Genomic DNA, 13,253 nt, shown 5'->3' on the forward strand with positions numbered 1-13,253 from the left:
CCAGGCACGTCCTACAAAAAAATACACTTAAGGACCAAGGACGTGCCTCGATATTCAGGCATCACTGCAATACCCTTTTTACCCCACCGATGCAGAGAGAGACACTCTGTGGCCCTCTCTGCATCGGCCATTGATGGGGCAGATCGTTGGTGGGTGGGAGCAGCAGCAGGGAGGCGGGTGGGCGGCCCATCAATGTTCACATCCGGCTCCTCTTCCTGTGATGTGACTGTTACGTGCCGAGGTCGCGGCGTGGGGAACGCGGGGGCGTGCAAGGCCACGTGCCGGATTTACCGGGCTACTAATGGAAAGCTATGGGAAGGAGGGAGAGGGAGGGTGGGATAAAAAGTGCTGGGGAAGGGATCTGGGAGGGGGAGGGTGGTAGGGTATTGAGGGGGGGGGGGCAGCTACACTACAGAAAATATACATTTTTACATTTAAAAATAAAAAAACTAATTTTTGGGGGCAAATTGGGTACTGGCAGACAACTGCCAGTACCCAAGATGGCGGCAAATAGGTAGAGAATCTATCTAAAAAATTAAAAAAAAAAAAAAAAAAAGCTTTTTATTTTAGTACTGGCAGACTTTCTGCCAGTACTTAAAATGGCGGTGACAATTGTGAGTTGGGGAAGGTAAGAGAGCTGTTTGAGGAGGGTCAGTGAGGGATCAGGGGTGGGATGTGTCAGGTGGGAGGCTGATCTCTACACTAAAGCTAAAAATTAACCCTACAAGCTACCTAATTAACCCCTTAACTACTGTTTATGGAAACTTGGTACGGAGGACTGACTATCACATTTTACCAAAGCCATACATGTCTGCTATTTCTGAACAAAGGGGATCCCAGAGAAGCTTTTACAACCAGTTTGTGAAAAAGTGAACCATTTTTTTATTTGATGGCATTTGGAGGTGAAATGGTGGCATGAAATATACCAAAATGGGCCTAGATCAATACTTTGGGTTGTCTACTAAAATAAAATATATACATGTCAAGCAATATTCAGGGATTCCTGACAGATATCAGTGTTCCAATGTAACTAGCGCTAATTATGAAAAAAAATGGTTTGGAAATAGCAAAGTGCTACTTGTATTTATGGCCCTATAACTTGCACAAAAAGCAAAGAACATGTAAACATTGGGTATTTCTAAACTCAAGACATAATTTAGAAACTATTTAGCATAGGAGTTTTTTTGGTGGTTGTAGATGTGTAACAGATTTTGGGGGTCAAATTTAGAAAAAGTGTGTGTTTTTTTTCAATTTTTTTCATCATATTTTATGTATTTTTTATAGTAAATTATAAGATATGATGAAAATAATGGTATCTGTAGAAAGTCCATTTAATGGCAAGAACAACAGTATATAATATGCGTGGGTGCAGTAAATGAGTAGGAGGAAAATTACAGCTAAACACAAACACCGCAGAAATGTGATCTGGTCACTAAGGGGTTAACTTTACATTCTTATTAAAGTCTATGAGCATTTTACTTTGTCATTCACCATTGTCATTCCACAGAAAGCAGCTATAACCCTACGTAATCTCACTTTTAGATTGTGCTACTGTACCTGGGGAAGATATCTGGTAAATATCCACTTGATATGTCTCATAGTTTTGTTGCTATAGCACTTTTAACTTTACATCCCATTAAAGGGACATTTAACACCTGATGAAAATCCCTAAAACCTACTTTTTCTTATTAATAAAAAAAAAAATCTCTGCTGACTATTTTATATGCTCCTCTTACCCCAAACTGTTGAAGGATATTGTAGGATACAGTTGTACAAGCTTAGTGATCGTTTAGCAATGATTGTCTGCATTGAAAGAGAAGATCATTGCTAAAGGATCACTAAGCTTGTACAACTGTCAGCCCTTAGTGATTTATATAAACAGGAGAAGTCTTGAAGAGCAGAAATCTTCTGCACCGAGAGTATATGCAGCGTCACAGCCTCCCCCTCCCTCTTCCCTCACAGAGGTTACAACAAATAATTTGTGCCTGCAGCAAACGGCTTTTTTTAAAACCTAAAACTTGTGGGCAGTTTGAAGTTTTAACTGTGGGGGAGTTAGAAACACAAATATACAGTACTTAATAAGCATTTTATTTAAGTTAAGATGCATATGATGTGTATTATACATACATGGCTAAATCTAATACATTTATACTCTAATAAATGTTTCTTCAGTCACAGCAGCTCACACAGATGTGATCCTCTAAGTATAGTGTAGGTTAGCTCCTGGACATTGCGCAGCATAGGGGGAAGAGGCCTTTGACCCCTGGGAGGAGACGGTCCCTATGTTGCTGCGAGATGGGTGGGGTCTTAAAGAGACCGGTATTTAAGGGGGGGATGCAGCAGCCATCTTAGCCTCAGTTAAAACTTTGTCAAGGCAGCAAGTTGAGCAGCTCCATAAGATTTGTATCAGGATGGAAGTAGAGGAGCTGCTCAAAAGACTCAGAGAGCTGGCGGAGGAGAAGGGTTCACATTGGATCCAAGATCAGCTCTCCCAAGTTCTGCCGGTTACGGTTTCACAGCAGCCTGAGGAGGAGCCATCTCGGCAACGGTCCACGCAGAGATCCCGTCCCCCTGAAAGGCTCCGTCCTAAGATGAGCCAGGGAGCTGGTCGTAAACGGAGGAGCCAGAGCAGTGAAGTCAGCATCGCGGGCAAGTTGTCTCTCCCATCGTCGAGGAGGTGCAGCCAGAAGTGCAGCATGAGGAGTCGGTGCTAATGGTGGTGGATCCGGAGGTTCTCATGGTTCCGGATGCGGATGGTACAGGTGAGACAAGGGAGCAAGACGTGGTTCTTGATCCAGATGGGCCTGATGTTACTGCGATTAGCCCGGAACTGATTGACGGCTTTAGTGAGCCTGAAGGGGGAAGGGAGGGTCAGGAACTGATCAGGCACATAGATAGGGGCAGCCACATTTTAATTTCCTCTTCTCCTAGGGGTACTGATCCGGTTATTGTGGATCCCTTTCCTGCTGTGAGTGAGGGCCATTCTAATGTGGAGATAGTGTCACAGCCTTCTCTTGCTGGGTTTCCTTCAAAAATGGACTTTAAAGCTAGGCCCCCCTTTTCAGGTCAGCGATGGCCGCTTAGAGGGCAGGTCAGTAGGTCAGGTTTTGGAACACAGGCCCTCATGGGACCAAAAACATAGAGGCAGAGCTTCCTCGGTTGCTGGCAATTCCAGGTTTAGAGGCCGTACTAGGGGGGCTACAAGAGGGAGGGGCATGCAACAATCCAGGCTGGAGGAGGGGGCAATTGAGTCCTTCTCTAGCCCCTCAGAAGGTGAAGAAGTCATCCCTCCTTCCCCCCCAGTTAAGGGGTAGGGATCAAGGCATGGGGCAGTTCATGTTGATCAGCAGGTTCATGGGGAGCAGAAATTGCTGTGGGTTTCCTCAAGGGATGGTAATTGTCATGATGGGAGGAGTAGGGTCTCAAATGTTTCAACTTATCATATTCCTTATTCAGCAGATAAGTCTGGAGCTCATCACACAGGTTCCAGGATGGCGGAGGCCATGGACGGCGAGGAGGCAGATACCTTCCGTCTGGCTGATTCCTGGACGGATTCGATTAGATTAGACCCAGATGAAGGTGCTGTTTTTGAGGTGTCAAACTCCGCGGACTGTGTGGTAGGTGCGGGGATATCAGCAGGAAGACGGGAGGTGAGATTTGCTGTAGACAGGGATTCCGTTAGCAGAGTAAGGACTGCTAGCAAGGCTAACCCTGGGGTTGCTCAAGGACATACAGAGTTCAGGGGTAGTGGAAGTGTAAAACGGCAAGGTGGGGTAAAGGGGATATCGGGGGCACAAGGCCCTTTGGCATCAAAAGAAATAAGGGGTGTTCTTCTGTGGGAACGGCCTGTCCCTCTGGGCAGGTTAAAAGGGTTTTATTGACGTATGGAGATATGTCTAAAAATCCTATTCTGCAGGTACAGTCGGATCCTTCATGGTCTGTGGAATCAGACCCGAGTGCTGGTGGGTTAGAACGAGTAACGTTGGCACCGGGGAAGGAGGCGGATGTGGCGGCTGTTGCAGGTAAGCAAACTCAATCTGTAAATGTTGGGGAAATGAATAGAAGTGTGGGTCATGAGTGGTCTGCCAGTGACTCTGCTTCAGTGAAGATATTAGAGGGTAATCCAGAACTGCTTAGGAGGATGTAGACATCAGGGGTGGCTGCAGCAACTTCTCCCCCTGTTGCCAGAGCATGGGTCCCAGAAAAGGGCGGGGGCCAGGCTCCCAATGTTGTGTCAGGTTTAGGTGACAAAGGGCTTGACGGGCCGTTGTCGGCAGCTGGTCCAGGGCATCCGTTTCAGCCGGGCCTTGTTACACAACAGCCTAGTGGGAATGACAAAGTAAAAGTTAGTTCGGAGCTGAGAGTAGCGGACACAGCTATGTCCAGATCATGCTTATGCTCGATCGGACCTTTGGGGTTACATTTAACTAAGGAGACTAAAGAGAAAATTTGGAGAAGGGAGTACATTGAATTGTTCTCTTTGTTGCCCCTGGAGCAATCTTTTGAATTGCCGGAGGATTCTTAAAAGGAGGCTTCCAAGAAAGAGGAAGATGAACGGAAGAAGCGTTATAGGAAACTACCTAAAACGTTTACTAATTGGTTCCAGGCTTTCATTATATACGCCAGTGTGATGGCGGAAAAGTTTCCTGAACAGGGTGCCTATCTTTTTTGTTACTTGGATGAGGTTGCTGCCGCTCAGCGTACTTATGGGGGTATGGCCTGGTGGTCGTATGATGAACACTTTCGTCAGCGACTAGCGGTAAAAGCGGAAATGAAATGGGATGACAGGGATATGGGCCTATGGTTGAAGGTCATGACGCCTCTTCGTGCTTCCCAGCCCTTTCGGGGGTACGCCGGCGGAACAGCTTCATCCGGTTCGTCGGCCCCCTTAAAAAAGGATTATGTTTTGCCTTTAATGAAGGACAGTGCAAGTGGGGTTCCTCGTGCAAGTTTCGCCATGAGTGCTCCGGATGTGGGGGTGGACACCCCTATGCCAAATGCTTCAAAAAGGGTAAAGTGCCCAGTAGGCCTGATTGGTCTGAAAAAGGGGGCAACTCCAATCCGAGTGGAAAAGATGGAGCGATGGCTAGGCCGTTACGGCAATAAACAGGGTTTCTTTGAGAAAGCTGCCACTCTGTTACACGGCTTCCAGTATGGTTTTGTTACCCTGTCGGTAGGTGGTTCGGAGCTTTCTTCTGGTAACTTAAAATCAGCAAGAGAGTGGCCTCAGGTGGTAAGGGAAAAAATTGACAGGGAGGTTGAGTTGGGGAGAATGGCGGGCCCATTCTCTTCCTCTCCTATTGAAGGTTTGCGTATATCGCCCCTTGGGGTTGTTCCGAAAAAAGATACAGGAAAATTTAGAATGATCCACCATCTGTCGTATCCTGACGGACAATCGGTGAACGATGGCATCGTGGCAGAGTTGGTGTCGGTAAATATGCTTCGTTTGACCAGGCAGTAGCGTTGTTCAGGGAGGCTGGTAGGAGTCACGCGTTATTGGCTAAGGATATTGAAGCGGCTTTCCACCTTTTGCCGTTTCATCCAGTTTCACACAGGTTGCTGGGGTGTTTATTCGATGGAGCCTTTTACGTGGACTTGTGTCTCCCCATGGGGTGTTCCATCTCTTGCTCCCTATTCGAGACTTTCAGTTCGTTTTTAGAATGGGTGGTCCGCGAGCAGTCTGGTTTTTCTTCTGTGGTCCATTACCTGGACGATTTATTGTCCGTTGGGCCGGCGGACTCACAGGTTTGTACACAGTTGAGGGATACTTTTTATAGAATTGTTAGAGAATTGGGGGTGCCTATAGCCGTGGAGAAGTCGGAAGGGCCTTCAATAGTGCTTAGCTTTTTGGGAATCATGATTGATTCAGATAACATGGAATGCAGACTTCCCGAGAACAAGGTGTTAGATTTGCAGATGATATTAGGGTCTTTTTTGAAAGCAAAAAAGGTGAAGCTGAGGGAGATGCAATCATTACTGGGCAAACTTAATTTTGCCTGTCGCATTATTCCCATTGGGAGAATTTTTTGTAGATGGCTAGCATTGGCCACAGCTGGGGTACGTCGTCCTCATCACTTTGTTTGGCTTTTAAAGGAGCTTAAATGCGGCCTGCGAATTTGGGCGGATTTTCTTATCAATTTTAACGGGTCTGCTTTGATACAAGCTCCCAGACTTATGTGTGATAAGTTGGGGTTGTACACGGATGCAGCAGGCAGTGTGGTTTTTGGGGAGATTTTTAAGAATGAATGGTGTGCTGCTGAATGGCCAGGCAGTTGGACGGAGGCTGTGTTGGTAAAAAACTTGTTTTTTCTGGAATTGTTTCCAGTATTGGTGGCTATGGATGTGTGGGATAAAACGTTCGAAAACAGGTCGGTGTTATTTTATTCTGACAACATGGGAGTGGTCACGGCAGTGAATACACTAACGGCATCTTCACCGCCAGTCATCAGATTGTTGAGGGTGTTCGTGTTGCAATGTATGCGTCTGAATGCTATGGTAAGAGCGAAGCATATAGCCGGGGTAAACAACTCATTAGCTGATGCTCTCTCTCACTTTCAGTGGCAACGCTTTTGTGAACTGGCGCCGCAGGCAGACAAGGTGGGAAATTCTTTTCCGATCTGGCTGTGGAACCTGGGCACAGAGGACTAGCAAATTTGGTGAGGTCTTCCTTAGCGCAGAGTAGGTGGTCGGCATATGCAAAAGTTTGGGCTGAATGGGAAGTTTTACTTGCCAGAAATTACATTGTGGAAGGTGACAGGGCTTGTGTGGGTGTGTTACTACGATGGTTGTGGGAGTGGGGAGCTGATAGGTTGTCTCCATCCCTGATCGATAAAAAACTAGCAGCCCTGGCATTTTGTTTCAAATTGTTGGGTGTTGCGGATTTGACTAAATTGTTTTTTTTTGTTTGTTTAAGTAGTTTTTTATTGGGTATAACAATTTGACAACAAAGTGATATTTCTCTGAACAGCAAGATAACAATTGAATACATATATATTGGGAGGCAATATTGACCCATTGTTTTCTAAATTAAGGGGAGGGATGGGGACGGGGAGGGGTATGGATAAGGGGGAAATGGGGAAGGGGAAAGAGATCCTATCGCATGTACATCTTTTCAAATTTCCAACATGCTGGATTAACATAGCCGAACTGAGCTTTATATTTCTCATCATACTGTACACATTTCCATTTACCACAGTGGATTAGTCAGTTACATGGGAAAGAAAAACAAAAAGGGAGGAGTTACCTAACTGTCAGTTGTGGGTATGGGGCCTCTGTTCCCATAGGAATAGTACGTTGGCTATAAAGTCTTGTTCCCCAGCATAAGAATAGTGCATCTTTTCAAGGGCCAGAAAATGGTCTACTTCCAGAATCCATTTAGAAATGGAGGGTATCTCTCGTGTCTTCCAAAGTCTGGGAATCAGTCTTTTAGCGCATGTCAGCATTAACAGAAACAGTTGTTTACGGTATGCGCAGGGGATCTGAGGGACATGATTTAGAAGAAAGGAGCATGCATTCAGAGATATAGTAGTACCCAACACCTGGTTTATGTTCTGCTCAACTTGCGGCCAAAAGCCGGCCAGATCAGGACAAGACCACCAAATGTGGGTCATAGAGCCCACCTCACCACACCTCCTCCAGCAACTAGAAGAGGCGTTGGGGTAGATGACTCGTAGGCGCTGGGGTGTCAGGTACCAGCGAGCTATGATTTTATAGTTCGCTTCAGCCATAATTAGGGAGGTGGAGGATGTGTGTATAGAATGGAAGCAACGCTACCAATCTTCATCAGTTAAGTCATTCAGCACTTCCTCATTCCACCTCGTCAGGTATGCAGGGCGTTGTTCTGGGAAGGAGCCCCGTAGGATATTATACGTCCTAGACAGGTGTGCTTTTTTGATCTGAGAGTTGGTGCAAAGTTGTTTGAATTGTTTGACTAAATTGTTTTGTGTACGTCAGATTGTAAAGGGAATGAAAAAAGGGGCTGGGCGTACAATGGACAGATGGTGCCCGGTTTCTTTTTCATTATTGGTTAGGTTGTTGGCAGTCTTGCCGACAGTGTGTACGTCCGGTTATGAAGCCTATTTACGGCCGCATTTGTATTGGCCTTCTTTGGGGCATTTAGAATCTCAGAGTTAGTCAGTGGCAATACATGGGCTCACGGATGGTTGGGAGTAAAGGATGTGGTGGTTACAGACTCGCAAATGTCCATTTATATTAAAAAATCAAAAAACGATCAGTTGGGGAAGGGGAGGTCTGTTATGTTGTTCCCGACAGGGGTTTCAGTTTGTCCTTGTGTTGCCACGGGTAACTATTTATGTTTAAGGCTAAATGTTGGGGGATCTTTGTTAATACATGACGATGGTGGGGCTTTGTCGCAATACCAGTTCAGGGCTGTGTTGGCAAAGGCATTGGGTGAGTTGGGGCTGAATCCGAGAGACTTTGGTACCCACTCCTTCAGGATTGGGGCAGCCACCGAAGCTGCTGTATTGGGTTTGGGAGAGGACGTTATCAAGGGTGTGGGTAGGTGGACCTCTTCCAGGTTTCGTTCTTATGTGCGTCCGCATTTGAGAGTTTAAGTTGCTTATGGTTGTTTGTTTATTTTGTTGTAGGTCCAGTACGCGTATGGGTGGTTGAACACTCATTTATTTATTGGGCCAGAAGAGCAACAGCAGTCAAGTCGAATGGTCTCCAGTTGGGTTTTGATAGGATTGTAGTAATCATAAAATGGTTTGGAATCAGAGGTCTCAGATGGGATCAGTTGTTGTTGTTGGTGATTGATTATGCTAAGCAATTTTCACCTCCAGATATTTTGGTGGTTTACGCAGGTGGTAACGATCTAGGTTTCTTGCCTCAGAGGGAACTGGTATGTAGGATCAAAAGGGACCTAGCTAGATTGATGGCTGGTCGAGTATTGTTCCTAGATTTGTGTGGAGGTCGGTGTGGAATCACGACAGATTGAAGAATAGTCGTAAGAAGGTCAATAAGCTGGTCGTGGCCTTTATGCAAAGGGTAGGAGGAGTGGTGATTCACCACAGGGACTTGGAGGATGTAGGCAATGGCAAATTTTATTTAAAGGATGGGGTACATCTTAATATTTTTGGCTTGCGGCTGTTTATCTTGGGGCTCCAAGAAACTTTAAAGGAGCTGGTGTGAGGGGTGGCAGGTCTGGGCTGTCTGTTAATCAGTCTAGTCTGTGGCGGGTGTTAGTCCCCTCACGTAAGCAAGTTGACTACGGCCATAAGTGAATGGGTTAACCTCCTGACGGGGTGGGAGAGCAAGTTAAGTAGCTTCTTGGACACGGGGTTCCTTGGAACTGTGGGTAAAATAACGGACTTAATTTAAGTCCAGGTATTTAAAGTATGGCTTGGTCAACAAGAAAAGGGAGGATTAAGTTTTTAAGGAGGGGACTAGCATTTCCGGTTTGTGTTCTAGCTGGTTCTAGTTATTAAAGTTATTATATGTTATAAAGAGTTATTTATTTATTTATGTTTTCTTAAAATGGTTATTAAATAAAAGGCTGTGGCCAGAATTTACCTCAGTGTATTATTTATAGAATAAGTTTAAAGGTAAATAAGGTTTAAAGGGGACGTAACTTTGACGAGTCAAGGGGTCATGTAATATAGCCGTGTGTGTCACAGCATGTGACTTCTGTGCCCCTGCCTGTAGCGTGCGTTACAATATGGCAGCTTACATAGGAGAATCCAGCAGTGGATCAGTGCTGTACTTTAAACCAATATCCTTCAACAGTTTGGGGTAAGAGGAGCATATACATAGTCAGCAGTGATTATTTTATTTTTATTAATAAGAAAAAGTAGGGATTATTAGAAGACAGGTGTCTATTTGCATTTCATTTTGTCATTCCATTAAATACATCCCCAGTTTTAAACAACTTTCCAGTTTACTTCTATTATCAAATTTGCTTCATTCTGTTGGTACCATTTGTTGAAAGAGCAGCAATGCCCTACTGGTTTCTAACTGAACATTGCTGAGCAAATGACAAATCTGTGTATATATATATATATATATATATATATATATATATATATATATATATATATACATACAGATAGATGCAGCCACCAATCAGCAGTTAGAACCTAGCCTCTCTGCTGCTCCTGAGCTTACCTAGTTAAACCTTTCAGCAAAGGATAACAAGAGAAGGAAGCAAATTAAATGCACATTCCAGACAAAATTGGAATCCACATGGGTGCATTTCAGCTTTGAATTGAAGCATTAATAAAGATGAATTAGCAAAAATGCTTCTAATAACAGCTATAGCTGTTTCAAATGTGTATTTAAGTATGCACCGTGCACTAGCATTTTATATACAGCACTTGCTCAGAGAGTCTAAGGTCTTTTTACCGTCTGGTAAAGACTCAATTTGTTAATTACTGACACGATACAAGCCCCACTGGTGCTCTGAGCAGCTGCAGTATTTAACATGCTGGTGCACTGAGTATATCTAGCTATGCTTCACATGCACGTGCAGAGAAAAATGTTATCACTAAAACAGTGATATATTTTACTAGACGCATATTAACTATTTCATGTATATTGCAAATACGTTTCTCTTCAGATATAATTGATCTATTTGCATTTCAATTTTGACTGAATGTCCCCTTAAATAATAAAAGAATATATATATATATATATATATATATATATATATATCATGAATGTCTAATTATGACTTATTGTCCCTTTAAGTATCTTCTCTCTTTTACCTCTTTAATGACACTGCTAACTGTCATTATACATATCTGTACACCACATGGCAAAATACATCAATCAATATCACAAAGTAAGGCTTAACATATAAATCCATTAAAGTTCCCCATGAAATATATGTGATGTGCATCTATTGGTTTATTATTAATGATTCTGGCATTAATCAATCACTAATAAACTCATCATACAACACTCAATACCTGCTTATAGCTGAACCATAAAGGATCCCTTATGAGTCTCTTACATTTCAGTATTTTGTTTAAACAGTTTCACACACCTGTAGAACAATGTCTCTGTCTCTTATCTTTATTTCCATTTCTGGCCAGAAAGTTAGTGTAGGGACCTAAATGGGCCTGTAACGTGCTAAGGGTTTAGGCCTTAGGGAATGGGACAGGAGAAGAGGTGGTGCATAGGTAGCAACAGTGTTGCAGATTTGTGGGAGGCTTCTACCTTAAAAGTCCATGCAGGGTTCTTTCCAGCCTCTTCTTCCTGTGATCCTGAGCTGAACGGTTTCTCCAAACTTCAAGATGCAGAGATCAAAAAGAAAAGTTGCTCCACCAAAACGATTCAAGGATTCTTTAAAGTTCTTACCTACAAGGAGGGAAGAAGACATAAGACATCAATGAGGAGGAGGATATTATTCCTCCAACTCAAATGTCTGTACAGGGACCAAGGGATGATGGGGCCCAGTCACAAATATATGTAATTAACGATACTCAGGGACAAGAAGGTTCCCCTCAAACTCACAGGGACACTTCAGTGTTAACCCCATCAAGGCAATTGGCAGCAGTTATTGAACAATTTCCTCAGGACACGATTATAGCAATGTTCTCTTTATTTTCTAAAATTGCTGCAACTATGCAGCAGCCTGCAATAGATCCCATAGTCTCAGCATCACCTGCTGCTAATGTTATAGTTCCTCAAACGCTGCCTATTAACCCCCTTTCAACCAGGGCACAATCAGTTGTGGCTCAGGTGCATTTTGGGGCCCAAACTTCAAGCGACCCAATACCCCCATCAACTCCGGTTCAGCAGGCATTTTTAAATCCCTCAAACATTCCGGTTCAACAAAACACTTCTAATCCGGCCCAGCAGGCATTTGCAACCCCTTCAAACCCTCCGGTTCTACAACACCCAATACCGCCTTCCAACCCGGCCCAGCAGCTTATTTCTAACCCCTCAAACCTTCCGGTGCAGCAGCAGCATCCACCATCCTTATTGCCGCCCCTCCAGCCAGCTCCGTTGCTTAGGCCCACAATACAGCCTGTGCTTAGGCCTCAAGATGGTGCGCAGCAAGAAATTGCTTCTCGGTCGGCTACGCCTCTTCCGCCGGGACTTCCGGTCATGCGCATTGTCATTTCTACTGCGCAACCGGATAGTCCAGAGGCTCTTCACTCCGCTCCGCTCCAAGGTGAGTACCCGGGAGGGGTAGGAGCTGGAGGAACGCCTCGGGGCAGGCTACCCGGTAGGCAGTTTAGTCGGAGGCCAGATAGTACACCACGGAGGGGAAATTTAATTGGTAGAGGGGCGAATAGAGGTGTTAGGCCAGGCCAATCATTGAGGGCAATTTCTAGGGGAAAAAGGGTGTCTGAGCATGCGACGATGAGCGCAAATGTGCATAATTATAATGCAGAAAGTGTTAATGCGACGATGAGCGCAAATAACAATGTACATAATTATAATGCAGAAAGTGTTAATGCGACGATGAGCGCATATAACAATGCGGTAGCTACTACATTAGCTGACACGGTTAGGCAAACTGTGTCATCTAATGACAGGCCACGTTTAATAAATGAGGTGAATCTAGTGTCTGGGCGCAGTGTGTGTGGGATCCAGAATGATTGTGCTGGGCAAGGTGTCATGCCATCTCCTGTATTACATTCAAATGTTGTTTCAACTAATGATGTATCTAGTGCTAATTTGGGTGCTGTACTTAGGCCTTCCTCAGATCCTACCTCTGGTGCTCGCGATATTTTATCTCTATTACAGGAAGCCATCAAAGTGGGTGAGCACTTAAAAGAAATGGCAGGGACAGCTGCACAGAACAAGCAACAGCCCATTATCCAGGCTCCTGCAACTGTTACCAGTGGTGGAGATAATGCTGCAAACAGTGGTAGGACAGAGGCACAGGGTACGTCTGCTGCACCACAGCAATTGGGTAAGTCTGTGCTTCTGACACGTCTTCAACCGAGTCAAACACTGACAGTGACACATCGGTTGGTAATATGGGGCAAGGTCAGCAAAAAATGTTTAAAATGGCTAAGAAGGTTTTGCATGATTTAAATTCATTAAAGAAAGCGAATAAACAAAACACTAGTACTACTAATACCACCACTAATACACCACAACTTGATACCGTGCAGAACGTTGTAGAGAACTCCCCCCCAGTGGCTTCTAATAGAAAATTAGCGTTACATGGGGATTCCTATCCATGCCCTATACATTCACTCCATGAACACTTAAAACCAAAAACCATCAGAAAAATCCAGCAAGGGAAATATGTGAATGTTTTTGACTTATCAATTGAG

Source organism: Bombina bombina, chromosome 4, assembly GCF_027579735.1.
Source record: "Bombina bombina isolate aBomBom1 chromosome 4, aBomBom1.pri, whole genome shotgun sequence".
NCBI classification, from domain to species: Eukaryota; Metazoa; Chordata; class Amphibia; order Anura; family Bombinatoridae; genus Bombina; species Bombina bombina.